The 23,356-nt window shown below is 43.0% G+C and overlaps 1 protein-coding gene across 1 annotated transcript in view; it reads right to left on the bottom strand.

The window, feature by feature from the left end:
- The window catches only part of LOC140718271 (PR domain zinc finger protein 2-like), a 260,695-nt gene extending 247,354 nt beyond the window's left edge, over window positions 1-13,341 (bottom strand). Inside the window, exon 1 of the mRNA XM_073031787.1 lies at window positions 13,317-13,341. The gene's annotated coding sequence lies outside the window, so the exon portion shown is untranslated. The remainder of the gene's footprint in view (window positions 1-13,316) is intronic.
- Window positions 13,342-23,356: the final 10,015 nt, after the last annotated feature.

Raw genomic sequence — 23,356 nt, 5'->3', positions numbered from 1 at the left:
GCACTGCCTTGCAGTCCGTTGCACTTTGCTTCTAGCAGCTCGAAGTGCCTGGAGTGTTTGGTCGGATGGTGAGCGCTCGTATTCTGTGAGAGCTGCACGCTTGGCTTTGACGATGTTGGACTTTGCCTCAAACCAGTCACTGTTCTTTGTGGTCTTTCTTCCACAGATAGAGAGTGTTGATTCGTGGATGATGTCGCGAAGATATGACCATTGTTCTGTTGCAGTATCTCCTTGTGAGGAGGTAGTCATAGCACCCTGTACTGACTTGGCAAACTGGTCAACCTTTTCTGACTGTTTTATTTCTGTTGTGTTGATGCGAGGTTTTCCAGTTTGTTTGGAGTGGTGGACTTTTTTCGGACGTAGTTTGATCTTGCAGCATGATTGGTATCGCAGTCTGCACTGTGGCATGAGCGGGTAATTAGTACAGAGTTGATGAAAGAGCGCCTGGTGATGATCATGTCTAGTTCGTGTCAGTGTTTAGACCATGGATGTCACCATGAGACCTTGTGCTGCGACTTCATCTGAAAGTAGGAGTTAGTTACACACAGGCCGTGATAGGAGCAGAACTCCAGGAGACGTTGTCCATTGTCATTTATTTTGCCAATTCCAAAGTGGCCAAGACAAGACAGCTAGGAATTGTTATCGGCTCCCACTCTGGCGTTGAAGTCAACAAGGAGTACGAGATGCTCATCACTGGGAATATTCCTGACAACAGCTTCTAATTTGTTGTAGAACATGTCTTTTGCCTCAGAGGTGGAGTTCAAGATAGGGGCATACACACTGACGAGAGATACTGGGCCATGACTGGAGTGTAGGTGGAGAGTCGTAAGTCATTCTGATCCATTTTCTGGTGGCTCCACCATTTGCAACAAGGAGTTCCTAACGGCAAAACCCACTCCATGCTTGCAGGGCTCGTCTTGGTTCTTTCCCTGCCAGAAAAATGTGTCGTCCCTTTCCTTCAGTGTACCTGAATCCACCAAACGTGTTTCTTGTAGGGCAGCTATATCTACCTTGAGCCTTAGTAGCTCATTGTTAATGACCGCTGTTTTTCGTGCATCTTTGATATCCTTGAGGTTTTGGACAAGTCCAGACATCATTGTGTGGACATTCTAACATCCCCACTTGAGGGAGTTGTCTTATTTGATTTGTTTTCTTTCTTGTCTGGTGCAGTAGTTACAGTCAGCTCTTCATGGAATAATCCATTATCCCCATGCACCCAACTGTGGCGGGACAGCACCTTATTGGCTGGGGGCTGCCCAGCTTGAGGCGGGCGGTAGCTGTTCAGTGAAACGCGATGGTCTCTCCCCCGTCAGAAGCAACCCCTGGCGCCATGCTCTACGCCAATCAAGCATTATGACTTATAACCAGTAACTGCTGCTTCCCATGTTTGTCCGGAGCTATAAAGCGAAGCAGGAGTGGCCTCTCCAGGGCGCAAGCTGGGGCAGAGTTGATATGGAGATCTGTCTGTTGCCCATGCAGTGGGACCCCCCCTTTCCATGCTGATGACAGGTCCAAGGAATGACAAAAGTCAATAGAGTTTGGTGCCAGCAACATCGCAGGAGTTGCCGTGTCGGTGCTGGGTACAGCAGTCAGCTGCCTTCGGGACTCCGACTCCGGAATTTTCCTTGGGGTTTACTCCCAATGCCTTTCCCGTGAGCGGGTATAGCCGCAAGGCAGTGGAGGTTTGAAATTGGAGTTTTCCCTCTCCTAAATGAGCTACCATCTGTGGTAACTAGCCCCAACTGCCCAGAGCAGCTAGTTTTAAGGTGCCAGTGGCCCGTATTTGCCCCTTCTCCTGTCAGTGAGAACAGCTCCGCCAGGCATAAGAACTATGCCACACGTGAAGGCCAGATGTCTCAACTAATTATCAACGAAGTGCATTCCTTCAAACTAAAAATGAAGTTAAGCAAAACTGGGTTAAGTGCTGGAGTTTTCACCAGAAAAACTTCAATACATTGGAAATGATTATTTTTCAAGTGAAGCATTAACTATTTCTACCCCACAATTGTATTTGAAGAAATGCAAGCAGGGCCAAAATAGACTGACTGTTTATGTCACTGATGTTTATGTAGAAGCAACAGATATGTCAATGTATCACAAGGCAGCTCATGGGAATGGAAACGCTTTGAAAGGTTTGAGACAGAAGATGTTATTTATTCTTCCTATTTGTAATCAGTCAAAGAATTAAAACAATTCACTCAGGTAAAAAAAAAATGGCAGCAGCATGTCACCAAATGAGTTGCTCTATTTCTGCCAGAAGATTAGATGCGAAGTTATTTGTGGAAATGGAAAAGTGGAATTTATTGCAAACAATCCATTCATCAACAAACAAACCATTTAAGCAAGGAATTACCGCAGGAAATTTAGCTAAAAATAAAAATGTTTATTTGAATTAGGTCTCCGAACTACAGCAAATACTGTAAGTCTCTTGACCAAACAGCGAGTCTCTGAGTAGCAGAATCCTTCTCTGCCAAAAACAGCAAGGACAGCTACACAATACAAATGTAAACCAGTCTCTTGCAATGTGATGTATACAAGGTCTACATCATTAAATTGAAAAAGTATTCAGCCCCTAACCTTTTGTTCACATAAATGAGTATTACAACCAGGGATTTTGATCGATTTAACTGAGAATTATTATTTGTGAATTGTATGCTCCTCTTTTCACAGAAGAGCCCCAAAAAAACATGGAAAAATGTAAAGCATGAACTAAAAATACAATAACTGAAATGTCACAGTTCAAAAGTATTCACCCCCCTTTGCTCAGTACTTAATTGAACCATTTTGCAAAGTTCAATGTATATTTATTATCAAAGTATGTATGCACCAGAAAACCTTGAGATTCGCCTCCTTACAGATGGCCACAAAAGAAAGAAACCCCGAAAGAGCTCATTAAAAAAAAGGCCGTCAAACACGTAATGCACAGAGAGCGAGAAAAAGAAACAAATAGTGCAAACAATAAAAACAAGCAAATAACATTCAGAACTGGAGTTTTACGAAAGACACGAAGCCAGGCAGCTCTGCAGCTGGAGCAGGCCACAGCTTCAGTTCAGTACAGAGCTGAGTAAACTTGTGCAGCATCGAGCAGAACCGGCCCATCCGTCGCCTCCGGACCTGACACCTTGACCTTTTCAATCTGGCCCGGTGTTTAAGTTGTCCAAACGTCTGGTTGTTCTTCACTCTCAGATTGATCTGGGGCCTGGACACTGCTGCTATGATTTGGCCCATACACAACCTTTCCAATTTAGCCTGGTGTTTAAATTGATCAGAGTTCAAAATGCTCACGGGGACGCTTCAACTCTGCCTTGAATAGGTTTTCGACCCCGTGTCGGCCTCCACTTGCTGCCTTCATCTCTGCATGCCTCTCCATTGATAGCGGTGATCATTATTAATAAAATATTATCAATAATATATTTAGTAGTTTCCTTTATTTTGTTTTTTTATCACCAATAAGTAGTCGCTGGGCATCACCAGCACCATCTCACAGCTCTCACAGCTATTACAGGTAGTAGTCTGTTTGGTTAAGTCTTTGCACTACATGATGGAGCAAGATTTGCTGATTCCTCCTTGCTTAAGCTATGCCAGGTTAATTGGGGAGTAGTGGTGGGCAGCATTCTTGAGGTCTTGCCAGAGATGTTTGATCTGATTAAGGTCAGGACACTGTCCAGACCACTCAAGGACACCAGAGATGTTTGATGTGGTTAAGGTCAGGACACTGTCTGGACCACTCATGGACACCAGAGATGTTTGATGTGGTTAAGGTCAGGACACTGTCTGGACCACTCATGGACACCAGAGATGTTTGATGTGGTTAAGGTCAGGACACTGTCTGGACCACTCATAGACACCAGAGATGTTTGATCTGATTAAGGTCAGGACACTGTCTGGACCACTCATGGACACCAGAGATGTTTGATGTGATTAAGGTCAGGACACTGTCTGGACCACTCATGGACACCAGAGATGTTTGATCTGATTAAGGTCAGGACACTGTCTGGACCACTCAAGGACACCAGAGATGTTTGATGTGGTTAAGGTCAGGACACTGTCTGGACCACTCATGGACACCAGAGATGTTTGATGTGGTTAAGGTCAGGACACTGTCTGGACCACTCATGGACACCAGAGATGTTTGATGTGGTTAAGGTCAGGACACTGTCTGGACCACTCATGGACACCAGAGATGTTTGATCTGATTAAGGTCAGGACTTTGTCCGGACCGTTGAAGGACATCAATTTTTTTTTCATCCGTTGCTCTAGCCGTGTGCTTTGGGAGGTTGTCCTGCTGAAAAACTAATTTCCTTCCCAGTTTAAACTTTCCAGCAGAGGTGAGCAGGTTTTTATCCAGGTTCTCTCTGTATTTAGCAACATTCATCTTCCTATCAATACTGACCAAATTTCCAGTTCCTGCAGCTGAAAAGCATCCCCATAGCACGATGCTGCCTCCACCTTATTTTACAATAGGTGCGGTGCGTAGTATTGGATTTACACTACACGGACTGCTTAGTGTTGAAGCTAAAGAAAAAGTTCCACTGTAGTCTCACCTGACCACAGGATTAGTTTCTTCCACATCTTCACAGACGCTTCTAAGTGATGCTTTGCAAGGAGACCGTTTCTTTTTGCCAGGACATTTTCCTTGCCACTCTCCCAAGGCCTTAGGGATTGTGGAGCCATGAACTTCATCTCCAGTTGCAGCCATTGACTTCAGCAGCGCTCTCAGTGATCGTTGGCATCACAGTAACCGCTCTTACAATGCCATCCTTTTCTGGCGACTAAGTTTAGAGGGGCAGCTGGGCCTAGACAACATGGCAGTGGTTTCATATTTTGTCCACTTTTTCACGATGGACTACACTGAGCTCCAAGGTATGTTCAGTGCCTTTGAGATGGTCTTCCACCCTTCCCCAGATTTGTGCCTCACTATTATCATTCCCCTGGCTTGCCTTGAGTGCTCTTTTGTCTTCATTTCAGTGTGGTCTGTTGAAAATCTACCACACTGTTTGACCTTACAGAGCAAGGGGCTATTTATTCAGGTGATCCTCCAATTTTCTACATCAACAAATTGGATGAGTTGGTAAGATAATATAAACACCTGAGGAATGTTAACATTGTAATTACAAAGGGGATAAATACTTTTACAGCCTCACAATTTTTAGTAAATTGTTGAAAGATTTTGGAAGTTTTCTTTGGATTTGACACGATGCACAATGTGAAGCCAGGTGGGTGGAAAAGGTCAAAGGCCGGAGGAAGCAGTAATCTGATAGGAGAGGAGAGTGGACCATGGGAGAAAAGGAAGGAGGAAAGGACCCAGGGAGATGTCATCGGCAGATAAGAAGAAGCAAAAGGGCGGGGGGGGGGGGGGGGAGGGGGTTGTGGAATTTGCTCACCTGGAAGGAGAAACTGATATTGATCCCATCAGGCTGGAGAGTACCAGACAGGATATAAGGTGTTGCTCCTCCACCCTGTGTCATGGTCCCTTCTGACAATCGCCCACCTGGCTATTTACCTCAGGAATTGGGCCTCAATCACCTCATTTAGTTCCAATCATTCCTAGGTTCCACTGACTACAAACACCTGCTTTCCATCAGCAAATGCAGTGTAAAAACCCTGTGACCACAAGAAGGAGCTGCCAGTTTGTTGGTCGACTCTGGTGTGAGTAAGCTTGTTTCATGGTTCTTAGGACTACCAGTTCTAGATCAAGCATCGCCCCTGGATACCGACTCCACACTCGCTATGTTAATAACACCTCCCAACTCTGCCTCCACGCCCGTGTTCTGCACTTGGGTTTGTGTCCACTGCTACGTCCTTGCAACACCCTGAGGGAGGCCTCATCTTGATACAAGAGGAAGCCATGGATTGACATGTCAGAAAGAATCAAGATTAAAATGCTTGCCCACCGTGAAGTCCTGCTTGTGGGCTAATGGTGCAGAGGTGCTTGAAGTTGAGTGCCTGTCCTATCAACTTACTCAACTGTCTTAGAATCACTGCATTGAGTGAATCCCCAGTGTCTATTCTTTCAATCCTCTACATGTCAGAGTCTAGAAATAACCATTCTTAAAAAATATTTTCAAACACAATAAAAATGATTTCCAATAATTTTGGAAACAGTTTAATACATTCTGGTAAAACTTCTGCTGGCTGTTCAAAGTTGTGTATTAGTTTCTGATACTACAGGATTTTGTTATGAACACCAACTTTCTTCTGTCCTGAACATTCTCCCCATCTTTCCACTTGAACACAGTTTATTTTTCATTCCTTTCACCCCCAGCAGCAGGGCATCCTTCCAGTAACGTAACATATAGATTGCCTTCCCAATATCTGTCATCGCTCACTATTTGCTCTCATACTAATTGGTGATGCCTTCCAGTCTCCAATACTTACCTGGTGTGGCTCAACTTACAGATAGAACTCCAGAAGATGGACAGAATGGCGAGGGATCGGGATATGGTTTGTCAGGATGGCCTGCAACTTAAAGGAAGGTGAAGTGCCATCGTTTCGTGACTTGGTTGTGGAGGAACTCTACGTTTTCAGAAGTCTTGTTTTCACAAATGAAATATTGGATGTCCCAGCTGAAAAGTTTAAATTATTCCTGGTGCTGTACTTCCTAATTATCATACTTTGTGTACTTTCTAATTATCCCTTAAACACCAATGATAATATATTAATGAACTGTCTTAATCATTTGTGTTTCTCTTCAGCCAGCACTTCTAGCAAGTGCAGGGAAACGTAGAGCCATTTTTAAAACTGCACAGATGGAAACTTTCTGTTCTGCTTCCTCTGTCACCTCCCTTCCTTTTGCAATACCCCAGGGCCATGTTTTCCATTATCCTTGCCCTGAACTCTCCATTTCTGAAGATTTCACCTCACCTTTCTCTGCAGCCTCCTCATTTAAGACAGGTGCCTCTACATTGACAACCCCAAACCCACTTTCAGAGCCAGAAATTAGTAGTTGTTCTCTGAATATGCATGGCCATTCTCAACTTCCCAATCCCCCTTCCTTCCCAATGCCAACTCTGAACTCATGCTACTTCTTGTAAAATTTGAAGTGTGAAGGTTGTGAGTTTGTGTTGTAGTTTGTGAGATTCCAACACGCTGGATTCCTGAGGTACTTCAAAAATACTTACCTGCTAAAACTAAAACACTGGGTTCATTATAATCTTCCCATGAGTCTTTAGTTTAATTGGGTATTCTTGGCAATGGTGTGTAAAGGAACACAGCAAGGTTACTTTGAAAGTTGCCAACGACGGAACAATATCCAAACTTTCAGGATCAGTGAAATGTAGTTGAGCAGCTGAAAGCCTTGTTCAGGGAAAAGCAGCTACTGCTGATGGTCTTTGTCCAGTCAAAGCGAGGCTGAATTGGGAGAACACAAACATGATAGCGATAGATGATCAAATAGGAGGGGTGGCGGTGTTATAAATACCACGGGACTAGACATGTCCAGGCATCAACCCTGATGGAGATGGAAGTGCCCGTCATCAAAATTGATAACTGTACCCGGCTGGCAGCCCGAGAAGAGTTTATTCATCATGTATGCCAGGAAAGCACAAGATCCTTTTTCAATAGATGATTCATGCTGACAGTGGTAATCATTCACAGCTCCATATCATGACCAAGAAGGTAACATTAATTATTTACCCATACGGAATTAAAACTTAATCGCACAAGTAACTTTCAGTGACTTATCATTACTGATCGTAAAGGCAAGCCTATCATTGTTTATTTTTATTCACAGGTGGAATTCTGACTTGCTCCTTAATAAAGGCATTTGGATATAATAGACCTTTGATACATGTCTAAGTTCCTCAAGGAAATATCAGAGCTGCTGTTGGATGTTTAACATATCCCTTCCTTTTGAATCCTATATTTTTAATATTTATGACTTAAATATGGAATTACAGAAAAAAATCTTAGCCAATAAAGAAAATACATTGACGAAAATCTGATTACTGTCCCAGTCACCTCAAAAGCAAAATGCTGGAAGATGTGGCCAGTGAAATGAGGCTACACCAGGCAGTACACTTCTCACCAACATTCAGCAAAGTTTCTGCCAGCACCACTCACAGTTCCAGATGTTATACAGATGTTTCAGTCCAAACATGGCCAGAAGCACTGAATCATTAATCAAAAAAGAAATTTAAAAAAACTGACTGGAGTTGCTTGTAGCACAAATGTGCCTGTGATTGTTGAAGTTGATCTTTCCAGCCCCACTGCTTTGCTACATGAACACATTAGTGTATTAACCTCAGCCCTACTGTCTTCCATTGAGGGACATGACCAAACCAAATCAGGACAGATCACCCGACTCCATTAGAAGCTAATCTCCGTTCTGAACGCTAGCTCAGCTGTAGGTCACGGCCATAGCAAGCACCGTTCGCAGCTTGATAAGGTTTCCTCGACTGCATCTTTCAAACCCTCAGTCTTCCCCATATAGAACAAGGGCAACAGAGTCAGGCAAGATGCACACACTCCCAGCCTGGAAACTTAATCCTGCAGTGGGTTACGTCTGAATAAGGGGACTTCCCACGTTCACCACACAGACAGCAGCAGTCCACAAAAGTGGAAGCTCTTGGGGAGAGGATATATGAGCACTTGAAATGTGGTTCAGCCCAACATTGTGGGCCAAAGGGCCTGTTCCTGTGCTGTACTGTTCTAGTTGTAGATGAGCAGTACAGAAGAACCTTGTAAGTTTTTGGGTGTCTAGCAAGTGATGCGGAAGGTTTGATTGGAACGGCTGCATCATTTCTCAGTTCCTTATCCCCTCCCCACTCATTTTCCTGATTGTTCCGTTTATTTTTGTGAAAAATGTGTTAGTCATTCAGGAGTAAGTCACATGGTTCACACGACATAAATATTAAAGATTAAAAGTGCTGAATACGTTCGGTCTTCTGTGCCAACCTTTCAGCGTCAGCAGTTGGAAACATACATCCACTTGGAGCTCCCAATGCAGCATAATTCACTATCAGACGCCAAGGGATGGTCTTTTCTCTGCTTGAAACATCATCTGGAATGGAGACCGTTGCACATAACGCCATGCCACAGGTTTTTAGAGTTCATGGACTCCCGTGCCTCCCGCCATTTCTCTAGCCTAGGGGAATCTGTGCGTTCCATTGACATCTAAAGTACGAGACGTTGTAGCCCCTGTTTGAATATTTGAAGAAACTGGGTCTTTTTAAAGTTCAAGTTTTTAACTTCAGACCCACTCTCCTGATCTCCAGGTGGTGGGGTGGCGGTGTGCGTTGGGATGGTTGGCGCCTTCCTCATTGATCTGTGTCTGAGTCCTGGCCAAGGTGTCCATTCGCAGCAGGCCACCGGTATTGCGCCTGCCCCTCTTGCAAGGAGTGTCATGGAAAGTGAACATCTGGCGTCCACTGGCTTTCTAGAAGCCCCTAGTATTGATGGGGATGTAAAGTGCATCATGGACAAGAACAGTCAATAACTATTTTGATGTATATTTAAAAATAATAAATAATGGTTGATGTAAATATCTTAATGAAACTTTTGTAAAATTATGATAGTACTTACCCATTTTTCTCTGCCCCTGTCCACTCCCTCCTCCCCTCCCCATCCACTGAGGCACAGGGCCTGTGATTTGGATGATTGTATCACAACAGATGATAGGGAAAGATTTGAAGAAAAGAATCACAAGTGTTTAAAGTTCAAATTAAATTTACTATCAAATTAGATATGTCACCAGAGGGCATTGCCTGTGATGGACGGGGCTGTGTCCAGCACTTTTGATAGGCTTTTTCTCTCCTGGGCATTGGTGTCCCCACATCAGGCTATGCTGAACCCAGTCAGTAAAGGAAGTTGCCGAGGTTTTAGACGACACGCCGAATCTGCACGAAATTCGAGGGAAACAGAGGGGCAGTCATGCTGCTGTGTCTTCCTTGTGATGGCACGTTCAGGTGCCGGAGCTGACACATCAACTGTACTGTATTGGTGCGATTCTCCAGCACCGGACAGAAGGTGAGTTGGTGGCCTTCCGAGTACAAAGAATGACTTAGTTCAATATTCGTCACACAAGCATACCGGGATTTAAGCGACAACCAGCAGGGTTGACCGTTTACAAAACACAGCAACACTTATAACTATATAACAATCACAGCACGGAAACAGGCCATTCCGGCCCTCCTAGTCCATGCCGAACTCTTAATCTCACCTAGTCCCACCTACCTGCACTCAGCCCATAACCCTCCACTCCTTTCCTGTCCATATACCTATCCAATTTTACCTTAAATGACACAACTGAACTGGCCTCTACTACTTCTACAGGAAGTTCATTCCACACAGCTATCACTCTCTGAGTAAAGAAATACCCCCTCGTGTTTCCCTTAAACTTTTGCCCCCTAACTCTCAAATCATGTCCTCTCGTTTGAATCTCCCCTACTCTCAATGGAAACAGCCTATTCACGTCAACTCTATCTATCCCTCTCAAAATTTTAAATACCTCGATCAAATCCCCCCTCAACCTTCTACGCTCCAATGAATAGAGACCTAACTTGTTCAACCTTTCTCTGTAACTTAAGTGCTGAAACCCAGGTAACATCCTAGTAAATCGTCTCTGCATTCTCTCTAATTTATTGATATCTTTCCTATAATTCGGTGACCAGAACTGTACACAATATTCCAAATTTGGCCTTACCAATGCCTTGTACAATTTTAACATTACATCCCATCTTCTGTACTCAATGCTCTGATTTATAAAGGCCAGCGTTCCAAAAGCCTTCTTCACCACCCTATCTACACGAGACTCCACCTTCAGGGAACTATGCACTGTTATTCCTAGATCTCTCTGTTCCACTGCATTCCTCAATGCCCTACCATTTACCCTGTATGTTCTATATGGATTATTCCTGCCAAAATGTAGAACCTCACACTTCTCAGCATTAAACTCCATCTGCCAACGTTCAGCCCATTCTTCTAACCGGCATAAATCTCCCTGCAAGCTTTGAAAACCCCCCTCATTATCCACAACACCTCCTACCTTAGTATCATCAGCATACTTACTAATCCAATTTACCACCCCATCATCCAGATCATTTATGTATATTACAAACAACATTGGGCCCAAAACAGATCCCTGAGGCACCCCGCTAGTCACCGGCCTCCATCCCGATAAACAATTATCCACCACTACTCTCTGGCATCTTCCATCTAGCCACTGTTGAATCCATTTTATTACTCCAGCATTAATACCTAACGACTGAACCTTCTTAACTAACCTTCCATGTGGAACTTTGTCAAAGGCCTTGCTGAAGTCCATATAGACTACATCCACTGCCTTACCCTCGTCAACATTCCTCGTAACTACTTCAAAAAATTCAATAAGGTTTGTCAAACATGACCTTCCATGCACAAATCCATGCTGGCTACTCCTAATCAGATCCTGTCTATCCAGATAATTATAAATACTATCTCTAAGAATACTTTCCATTAATTTACCCACCATTGATGTCAAACTGACCTTTCATAAACTGCAAAGGAGTTTCCCTAAAAGTTAGAGAAGGCAGACTGGTGAGCAACTTTAGAAATTGAATTACGAGTTTTTGGTAAAAGCAAAATTTAACATCAAACTAGTATACTTTATTAATAAGAATAATGGTGATAAATATTCATGTTTCCATCTCCCCTGATCCCCAATGACATCCACACACAATTTCACTGTTTACAGCAGCAAAACAGGAGTCACATAAGCAATTTAGTCGACTATACACAGTGCAGGAATAAATTCATAACTGGAAGGTGCTTGATACCTAATGGACATACAGTATCTATCTCTATGCAGAGACATCTGCCGTTGCACTGGAGAAAATTGTTCCTGATTTCCCCCAGCCTTCATGTAGGGAAATAAGCACTTCTTAATTTCACTACGAACTTGTTTATAGATTTGCCCTGTTATTTTAGTACGCCTCCATCAGATAAAACATTCTTTGTCATTTTGAACATCTCAGTTAAACTATCCCTTTTGTTGCTTCACCAACTTGTCCATCGTTTCAGTTTTGCATGAACTTTTCTTTCATTTTTCCTGTCTTGCGCCCGTTTATTGACCACACCTGTAAAATATACCAACACTATTTTTGCATTTACTGGTCTTGTATCGAATGGTGGCCGTTTTGAACTTCCTCTCACAATTACCCATTTATAGTTCTGCCCAGTTTACTGATGTCTTCATTTTTCATTACAATAAGTTTGCCTTGCTTAAACTGAAGACACTGGATATATAATTTGCTCTTCAACCTCAAACTCTCATCTCCCACCTCTGCTCAGACATCCAAAGGAATCGGGGCTAACCATGATGAGTCAATGAGTTGTGTCACAATTCAGGCAAGGGCGTACCATGTAGCCAGTGTATTTGACACTCAACTGTCTGATACAAAGCAACAATAGCCAAGAGGTGCATACTGATTGATATCCCCTGTCCAGTGGCCGCTTTCTGTGATATGCAAACTTAAGCAGCACGCAGCCTACAAAACCAAGCTTTCTCTCAACCACTGGATTAGATTTAAATTCCGCAAACCTATCCCATCTATTTGTGATTGACAGTGGAAACTTAAACATCCATCATACCAAGAACCACAAAACCCAGTTGAACAAGCCACACAAGAACTGCGTCTTCAAAAACAGGTCAGATGCTGGGTATTCTGAGTTCAATGACTGTGACCCTAATAACCCAAAACCTTTCTACCAAGTATGAGACGTTGGTCAAATGGGTGACAAATACACTTTGCTTGTGGGGTAAGTACAGTGCCAATGAGTCTCACAAAGCTTGGTACCATTCAGGGCAAAGGGGCACACTTAGCTTCAATCCTATGTGCCAACCTAAAAATTAATCCCCCCCCGTCACTGATGCAATTACACACCCTGGCTACACCCAACAGCGTCTCCAAGAGCATACTCCACCTTTGCTGCCAGGAAGGACGAGGCCAGTGAGTGAATAGTAACTGGTAGGTTCCTCACCCACCATCCTGACTTGGGTGGAGGCAGGAGACTGGATGAGAGGGAAAATGGATGAGATAGTGGAGCAGACCCAATGGGCCAAAAGGGCTAATTCTGCTCCTTCATCTTATGGTCTTATATCAACAGAGCTTCCAAACCTCGGAACAGTACGGGAGCATGTTTAGCTAAAGTAGAACAACATTCTAAGGTTCATTTTTTCCAAAAATAATTTACAGAATAAGCATCAAATGCTGAACCCAGAGGAGTAAAATTAAGAATGCTGGAGAGAGCCACAATCTAATTCCTAATTCACAAGGAAATATGGCGATGGTCTTTCACATCTGGGTTATGGCTTACAATACATGAAAGAAACTTCTCACCCTCCTGAGGTGGGATGTACTGCTGCACCTGGGCCGTGCAAATTTAAATCAGCCATTTTAACCACCTTCATCCGTTTTGTTTTCACGTTTATTTACTCTCCAAACGCACAGAAGCAGCCAAGATTCTTACCTGTAACAGAGCAAAAGGATTGATGTCACCCACTATTTACTCAAGGGGTGTGCAGCATTGAAAAATGAATCAATTCAGCGTAGCAGAAAAAAAATAACCTGTTTGTTAAAGTATAATGTTCCCATTCTTTTAAATTAGCACATCATCTAACTTACCATGAAAGCCCAAGGGGAATCTGTGACGAAAACAAATGGCTTGTTAGTTCCTGTAGATGCTGCTGTTTCATATCCTGACTTTGCATCAATATTTTTACAGATTGTGCTCTCCACTGAATGTCCAATCTCGTTGAAATCCGAGATTGACCTCACAAGGTCTCTGATTGCTGTAAGAGCAAAAGGTTGTAACTGCCCCAGTATGACTTTATTTTTTCTGGAAACCTACCTAGTTTTACTGAGGTCTTCCCCAATATCTTGGCTGACTGAGTAACTGAAGGTATCATCCCTCATTGGCTTTGGGCCCAAACGTTTCAGACTGAGAGGCAACATTGCCACCTACTAAACTACTCCCAGAACCTATGCACTTACTTTCAAGAATTCTTCATCTCATGTTCTCAATATTTATTTATTGTATTATTACTATATTTTCTTTTGTATTTGCACAGTTTGTTGTTTGTCCATGCTGTTGAGTGCAGTCTTTTATTGATTCTGTTGTGTTTCTCAGACTTACTGTGCATTCCCGTTAGAAAATTAATCTCAGGTTGTATATAGTGACATAGGCATACTTTGATAATAAAATCACTTTGAACTTTGAAGGGATTAAAATTTTGAATATACCAGTGGACAAAATTGGAATAGATCATAGGAGTACACACTATATATGCTATCAACTATGGGCAAATGGAAAAGGAACAGCATTTGCCTGAAGAGAAGTCATTCATCTTGTTCTAACTTGAACACTTAATACCATTTCATTCATTTTTGCATAATTTTTGTCAGTGTGGGCTTCCTCTAGGTTCTCCAGATTTTAAGGACACTGTACCTTGCCTCTCAGCGCAGGTTTATGGCATAAAAGGATCAAGAGGAATTACAAGACATGTGTGAGAGAGTCAGGGACCAGGTATAAAGGAGAGAGAGGTGTGGTTTACCCCTACAGAAGCTGGCACGGACCCACTGGGCTGAATGGCCTCGTCCCACATCACGGGAACTATAAGAGTCTAGAGCCTCCAAACCAATCACTTTGGAAGTGCACTGCACTCAACTTTTGTGTTCTGTGCCAGAGGCAATAATCAGATCACTCAGGCCACTGCAGTGGTGTTACCTGTAGGAGTTAAACACGAGAACTCCCGGTTTTCTTTAAAAGTATCAGGGAATATCTTACACACTAGTTCTTCCAGAAGATCTTCTTGTTTATAACACATCAAAATCAGAATACACTTTTTGCTCAGATCAGAGTTGAGCCCAAACATTTCAGACCGAGGCAACATTAGCACCTACTAAATAATTTCACATATAATTTTTCCCTGATAGTCTAGATTGCAAGCATCTCTACAGTCAAGTCGGACCGTTCGTTTTGAAATTAGTTCCTACATTTATCTGCCGATGAGGGACAATATTTAACTGTAAGCTATTGAATCACTGTGATGGTATTGGGTTTGCTGCCTGCAAAGATCTAAACCCAAATGAAGATGTTAAGCTCTATCTAATAAAGATACCCTCACTAAAGGGAGGTTATACTGTAGCAACCCAATCTTCAAAGGCTAGAGCACTTTCCTGATTATCCTCCATGGGGAGTTCAACTGCAGATACTCACTATTTGAGCAGTGGGTCCACCCTCCCTAACAAGGAGGAAATACTTCCAGCTAACAAAGTCATCTAAACGCAGTCCATTTATACACATTTAAATCTGGATAAAATTCTTACAACATTCAAAACTCACAGAGAATTTCTATTTTATAAGAGATTTCTATAACACAAAGGATTTCTAAAACACAGGTACAATTCGAAAGAGTTGCAGACAAATGAGTCAGTTGTTGCAGAAATCGAAGGCAGAGGAATGGATTCCAGTTCAATCAGCCTTTGTTACCCCTTGACAATTCCTAACAATCATGACTGCTTTCTTACATTTATATTGTCATTTTTTTCCGCTTCTTTAGTGACTTCACATGCATGTGATATTTTTCCAGATGCCTTTTCACACAGATGGTTTCAAAGCTTCTGGCAACACTCAAAATTAATACTGTGAATGTTAACTCTCTGAGTGCACAAATCTTCCAAGTTTTGATAGATCAGCTATTTGAAATGCTTAGTGATAGCATCCATCTGGTCTGCAGCGTGCCAATTAACATAACCCCATTGTCTTCTACTGCATCTCTTGATCAGTTAGCCCTGTGCTGTGGGCCAGTAATCTCCACTCTATAGACAGCACTGTATGTTTTCAAAAAACCTTCCTTTCAACTTCAGACCGATCATTGCTTTCCATTTACATTAAGAACAAAAGATTGGTTCTTGTTTGTAACAGGAAGCTGAACTTACTCAGAAAGGCACCTTGGCCTGGACAGTGAATATTCTTCACACTTTCTCTGCTCACAAGATTGCCACCTGAAGTCTACAGTATATAAAATTCAGAGGCCACATTATTAGGTACATCTTTTAGCCCGTCCACTTCGAGGTTTGACATGTTGTGCATTCAGAGATGTTTTTCTGTGCACCTCTGTTGTAACACATGGTCAGTTGAGTTACCGTCACCTTCCTGTCAGCTCGAACCAGCCTGGCCATTCTCCTCTGACCTCTCTCATTAACAAGACATCTTCGCTCACAGGACTGCCGGTCGCTGAATGTTTTGTTTTGTTCTTATTGCATCATTTAATTTTTAAACGTGACTCTTTTAAAGTCCTGTTAGGTGAAATCAGCAAATTTCGTTGTGGCTGAACGAATGCTGGGGGAATAAAATGAGATGGGTGCTAATGCGTAACCTGATGGTTGAAAAGGAGTAGTCCAAAGATCCTGTTTCTGTGCGATGGAAACTGGCCTTTCGGTGCCCGTTATTGACAAGTTCAATAGTTGGTTGACAAAGACAGAACAATAGCAGGAAGGCAATACAATAGGAGACAGAGACATTGCCTTCTAGGTGATCTGGCAGGGCTAACATTCTCCTCCAATCCCATGCAGTATTAACTGGGGCAGCTGATTTATTGATTATTATTATTACTTTCTTTCAGTAGTTGAACAATTTGTTGTATTTTGCACACTGGGTGAACACCCAAGATGGTGCAGTCTTGCATTGATTCTGTTTTGGTGATTATTCTATTATAGATTTATTGATTATGCCCACAGGAAAATCAGTTTCAGGGTTGTATATTGTGATATATATGTACTTGGTTAATATTTTAAACTGTGAGGATTCCACTGGAAGGTAGGAGAAAAGTGGGGTGGGGGGTGAACACCGTGGTTTTGATGTGTCTGGTAGTGTTTCTGCAGTGTAAGTTACTTTATTAGATTGGACATCAATATTAAATTATTTTGTTCATAAATATAAAGAATTATTGATCAAGAACACACACACATTTGATCAGGTCTGGGTGATGTGGCTAATTTCTTTATCACATTAGAAGACTGGATGGACACAGTTTACGTCCCACCGCACCCTGTTGTTCAATGCCACACAATAGATGATTCTGTTTACATACAGTAGGGCACAGGGAGCAGGAGGACACCTCTGGGTGCCTCAAGGAAACCTCAGGCTTTCCCCAGACATTAATTGTCCAACCTGGGACACTCCATCTATATAGGCAATGTACATTATTGGTAGGGAGCAAGCTGGCTGCAGAGTGATTGGCCCAGGCCATGAAGATGAAGGCTGAGAATTAAAATCTTCAGCGCTTTAGGTGGCTGACTACCTGCCTGTTTTCCATCTGCTTTTGCTGCACACCTCCCACTGCGAGTTAAAACCACGGCTGCACAAAGTGAAAGTTAAGACCTCAACCAGCAGCTAAAGGGAGAAAGAGGCACACAAAATGATGGAGGAACTCTCCGGCGGCATCCATGGAAACCTTCAGGGTCTTGGCCCAAGACATCAACTCTTCATTCATTTCCGGAGATGCTGCCTGACCCGCTGAGTTCCTCCAGCATCTTGCGTGTGTTGCTCTGCATTTCCAACATCTGCAGAATTGCTTGTGTTTCTAAAGGGGGAAAGGTAAGGTGAAAATAGAAATGTGGAAATTACCATCAGCAGGTATACGCAGATAGCAGAAAGAAACGTGACAAACAGGAGTGGAAAAGATGGACAACATAACCAAAGCGCACAGCTGCAGAGGAAGATATTGTCTGTCCATTCGTTTTAGTCACAACAGATGATAATAGCCTTAAAGGATTTTTGGCAGCAGAAATGATTAGGATAAGGGAACAAATCAGACCGCAGAGCAGGAAACAATCAGTGCCCATCAAAGCATAAGGTTTCCAATCGCTATTAATCATATAAAACACCTGTATAGTAAGGTCATTAGAAAAGGGGCAATTCCAATGGCCTGGGTAAATTGGACTCAAAGACTGGCTAGAAAATCTATCACTAAACATGGTGAGGATGTTTCAATTATATTCGAGGTATGTTCCCGTGAGGGAGTCAAGGAGGAAAATGAATGTCCGAGCTCCATAGATGATAAAAGTACATGATTAAAAAAGGGAGAGAAACGGAGGAGTAAGAGAACCAGTAAAAGATGTAGGCTGTTGACACAGGCGGGACGCTGGCTGATTTCATTAAGATCGGAGAAAACATTTGGCAATTGTTCAGTATTGTCACATGCACTGGGACACTTCTTTTTGCATACCATCCCGACAGATTGTTCCAACCATAAATACATCAAGGTAGTACGGCAGGAAAATCAATAACAGAATGCGGAATAAAGTAGTTACTGGCAAAGTGAAGTACAGGCAGATAAATAAGGTGTAAGGGCCATAACAAGGTAGATGGAACGATGATGAGTTCATCTTTCATGTACAAGAGGTCCGTTCAAGGTAGAGCTCTCCCTGAAACTGGTGTTACGTTTGTTCAAGAGAGCAGGAGTAGGCCATTCAGCCCCTCAGTTCTGCCCCACCATTCAATATCTGATCTGCACCTGGCCTTAGCTTCTCTCCTGCATTGTGAATTTTCAGAAACGTATCAGCTCCCTGTTTAAATATCCCCATTAATCTATCCTCACAACCCTCTGGGCAGGAGTTTCAGAGATTCACCACCGGAACACGGTCAGGTTTTAAACGACTGCATAAATGGTGCACTTGCTCATCACCTTTTTGAAAAAGGTCACTGCGTGCTTTAATTTGAAAGTGACTTTTATGAATTGAACTTACGTTTGAAAGGAAGAATTTGCATTTATATAGAACTCCCCGTGTCCTCCAGGCATCCCAAATCTTCTTTTAGCCCAGTGAAGCGGGAAGGTGGGAATATCGACTTGAACCAGAGGATGAGCTATGTATTAATAAATGGGGAAGCAGGCTCGAGGAGCTGTACTGGCCTACCCTGCCAGGATTGCTTCTATTATTCATAAACGCTTTTTATGCGCTCAGTGTTATAAAGTCAAAGACCTAAGTTGCTGAAAAGACGATATGAAAACAGGACATGCTGGGAACAGCCCAACAGCCATGTCAATACTAAAATTAGAAAGGTAAGAGAAAATTCAGGTAGGGGTGTTTATTCAGGATTGGAAGCTCGGTGTGAACTGATTTCCTGTCACAGTCTTTAATGAAATGAGAGGAAAAAGAGGCTTCATACCAGGTAAAAAAAAATGACTGCTGGTGTGATGATGCACAGGCCTACGTCCTGAAGAAGGGCCTTGGCCTGGCCTGCTGAGTTCCTCCAGCTTTTTGCGTGTGTTACTACTCAGTTTATGTGCACAGAAGTCTTTATGATTAAACAGAAAGGTTAACCTATAACTTTTGTTTCTACTTATGTTTGTATATCTAGTAGTTCAAGATGTGTTGGAAGATGAACACACACAGATGAGATCATGTAACTGAGGGAAGGGACAAGTATTACGAGTGAAAAAAGTTATTCAGGGCAGTCAAAAGGCATGGAAAACTGGTGCACATAACAAATGATGTATAGTTAAGAGTCTGGGGAGAAGAAAGAACAAGACTATGGACAGAGATGGGACTGACTGCCTTGATATCAATTCAGCATTTGGTAGCATGTGGAATCAAAGGCTCCTGTGGTGTGGTGTGCGTCCACCGAGAGCGGAGAGGACAAATTACATCCTCTTGGGTGTCGTGACTTGTGTGAGAGTTTGATTGAAGTGAGGAAGAGTTGCGCAGGTCGTCAGCCTCAATCTCTCGTCCAAGTCTGTCTGGATCCGGTGGCAAGATGAGAGCCAAGACAACTGGAGATAGGTCAGGGTGCAGTGGATGACCAGGGTGATCTATGTTTCTTGCCATGCTCTTCATGCTCTACAACACATGCTGGAAAAAGCTTTCCTGCCTGTTGAAACAACCGATGGTTTCTTCCATGCAAATGGCAGAATCCAGTCTTCACATACTTTGGGTAGATAAACCCTAAGTCACCGAGGGTTCAAATAAACTCCAGCGGCTACTGTCAACTGGCTTGGCTGGCCTGTCGAAGCCGTGGTCCAGGGTGTGGCTGCAGTTGCATGCAAAGTGGAGTCCTGTTAAAGCTGAAGTCAATACGCATGAAACTGAAAGCATCCCTCTGGATTCAATCCGCACTCTCAGTTCCTCATCTCCAAAGGTTTATTTTCTCCATAATCTTCTATTCAGGCCGTCCTTTAGGGATGTAAATGTAACGCCCTGGGAAAGGTCTCACTGCTAACACAATGGTCTTTCTGCAGAAGCGGTGTTTGGGTTATGGCTAGAGATAACGGGCGCTTTGGAATGTGAGCTGGGTCTTTAGTTCGGCCGGAGATGAAGCGAGACGGCGCTGGAGAAGCGGTCGTAGGATGCGACCGGGTGGGGAGATCGTGATTCGACGGAGCCGGGCGCTCAGAGCAACTGAGGATCAGTGAACTGGGCTCCGACTGGTGCACATTTGGCGGCTTAATTATAATGGGCCCTTTTCGTTTTTTTTCTCTCTCTTTTAACTAACCCTTTAGTTAAATTAAGATTAATAAACATAATTCCTTTAATCATAAGCAGTCTGCTGTTATCTACTGGCACTGTGTTGTAACAGGGTAGCAAATGTACACGGCATCCACACAAACCGGGGTTTGGGGTGGGAGAACCGTCTCAAACTCACGGGTTTGGTGGGACCAGGGTGTGTATTCCCTGTGTTTACGCAGCAAAGGAAACCAGCGGGGTTTCATAAATGCCCACTTCTGAGGGTTTTGAGGAGACTGAGGAAGCTACTGTGGATCCCGCAGAATCTGCCTCACCTGGACCAGGGGACAGATGGGTTGGCTGTGAGATCCCTTTGCTGTTTTATTGAGTTCCTGCATGGTCCCAACAAAGAAAATTGAGCTTCTCAATGTCATTCCTGATGCTCATTCTCCAATAATGGGCCAAGGATCCTTATGACTTGGAGAGGTTGTTACATATTTTCAAAGAGGATTTAAGAATATGTATGAATTATTTCTTCTGTCCATGATGGAATTCAGAAGGGTTGCGCAAGTTTGGGAGGAAGACGATGGACGTGCAGATGAATGGCCGGTTAATTTGAGTCTCAGTACTGGGGATGTTGGCAATCCTGCCAATGCTTTAAGTTGTCTACTGTAGGTAGTCTGTATCTCTGAAGTGTACAGGTAGACCATTGCTGACAAGAAGCTTAAGGACTTAAGCTTGATTTTGTTGCCCTGGTCTTCAAACGGCCTTTTCCTTGAACAATCCAAGAACACCACCTTGAACCTGGCTGATGGTGACTTTTGTCATGAACGCATTCACTCAGTGGGACCTCCCGAAGCACTGAAAAATATGGAAGGATAGTCCTTGAACTTAACGTCTGCAATGCAAAGGTCCTCTATCTCTGCCCCTGTCCCTGCTGTGTAACACTTCTCCCAAGCATGATAAGACCCTGGGTAATGTGATCCCTGCCCCATATCACAGGATCTTCTGTGAAAGGAGACATAGCTGATGAAGTTGACCAATGACTACCGTGCACAGGTACATCCTTTGACTATCTGAGGAAAAGAGTGTTTGAAGATCAGGACATAGGACACGCTCAACCAGATAATAATGATCTCTGCCCTCCTAAAAACCTTCTGAGTTTGCTGCACCAGCTACACCACTGTCAGACACCATTTTCCAACTCCACCATCAGGGTAAGCAAAACAGTCTCAGTCCTTTCTCCTCAGGACAGCACTGAGTCAATGGACACCATCTCCTTTGTAACTGTGTGTTGCAATTTGGCTTCTCACACATTGCAGTAAAACTAATGCTATTGTTCACCTTTATTAAAGAATCTGTGGATCAAAGCTCTCTGCTGGATTTGACATAGAGATATACTTTGGAAAATGTGTCACTCGGGTGGTAGATGGTTGGGTTGAGTTGTTCTCTGATCTTTGCAATTAATTTGCAAACGTTTCATCATCATACGAGGAGACATTGTCAGTGCGCTGTTGTTTGTGGTACGTCCTCTGAATGCTAGGCCTTTACATGCTTATCAGTCCACTGATCGGTTGTTTTTTCAGAAACTCAGTTGTGATGGGGGAAGGAAATCTCATTTCCGATTGGTTGCATGGCAAACTTCATGCATTTTGCGGGCAAAATTCCAGACCGCAACGCAGGAAATAACAACCAATCAGTGGATTGGTGCCTATAAAAAGTATTCAACCCCCCCCCCCCCAGAAGTTTTAATGTTTTATTGTTTTACAACATTGAATCACAGTAGATTTAATTTGGCTTTTTTGACGCTGATCGAAAGAAGAAGACTCTTTCATGGCGAAGTGAAAGCAGATCTCTACAAAGTGATTTAAATGAATTACAAATACAAAACACAAAATTATTGATTGCATAATAACTGATGCAGCCAATTGGTTTTAGAAGTCACATAATTAGTTAAATGAAGACCATCAAGGACCGTGCAAGAAGGGGACTAGTGGGGGAGGCCACCAAAAGACCCATGACAACTCTGGAGGAGTTACAAGCTTCAGTGGCTGAGATGGGAGAGACTGCACATACAACTGTTGCCCAAATGCTTCACCGGTCACAGCTTTGTGGGAGAGTGGTGAAGAGAGAGCCACTTTTGAAAAAAACACACATGAAATCTTGGCTAGAGTTTGCCAGAAAGCATGTGGGAGACTCTGAAGTCAACTGAAAGAAAGTTTTATGATCTGATGAAACCAAAATTGAGCTTTATGACCATCAGACTAAATGCTATGTTTGGCATAAGCCAAACACTGCACATCATCAAAAACACATCATCCCTACTGTTAAACCTGGTGGTGGCTACATCATGCTGTGGGGATGCGTCACTGCAGCAGGCCCTGGAAGGCTTGTGAAGGTAGAGGGTAAAATAAATGCAACAAAATACAGGGAAATCTTGGAGGAAAACCTGATGCAGTCTGCAAGAGAACTGCGACTGGGGAGAAGATTTGTTTTCCAGCAAGACAATGGCCCCAAGTATAAAGCCAAAGCTACACAGGAATGGCTTAAAAGCAACAAAGTTAATGTCTTGGAGCGGCCAAATCAGAGTTCAGACCTCAATCTAATTAAGAATTTGTGGCTGGACTTGAAAATGTGTTTTATATTTGTAATTCATTTAGATCATGTTGTAAAGATCTGTTTTCACTTTGATACGAAAGAGTGATTTTCTGTTGATCAATGCCAAATTAAATCAACGTTGTAAAACAATAAAGCACAAGAATTCCGGGGGGGGGGGGGGGAGCGGTTGAATACTTTTTATAGGCAGTGTATTTAAAGGCAAGCATTCAGAGGACACACCATAGTTAACGATGCACTGATGATGTCTCCTCATATGGTGATGAAACGTTTGCAAGTGTATTTCCAAAATCGGAGAACAACTCAAACCAGCTTAG

This window comes from Hemitrygon akajei, chromosome 29 (genome assembly GCF_048418815.1).
Source record: "Hemitrygon akajei chromosome 29, sHemAka1.3, whole genome shotgun sequence".
NCBI lineage: Eukaryota > Metazoa > Chordata > Chondrichthyes > Myliobatiformes > Dasyatidae > Hemitrygon > Hemitrygon akajei.
The sequence above is the reverse complement of the archived record's forward strand: the minus strand, read 5'-3'. Positions and strand labels throughout refer to the sequence as shown.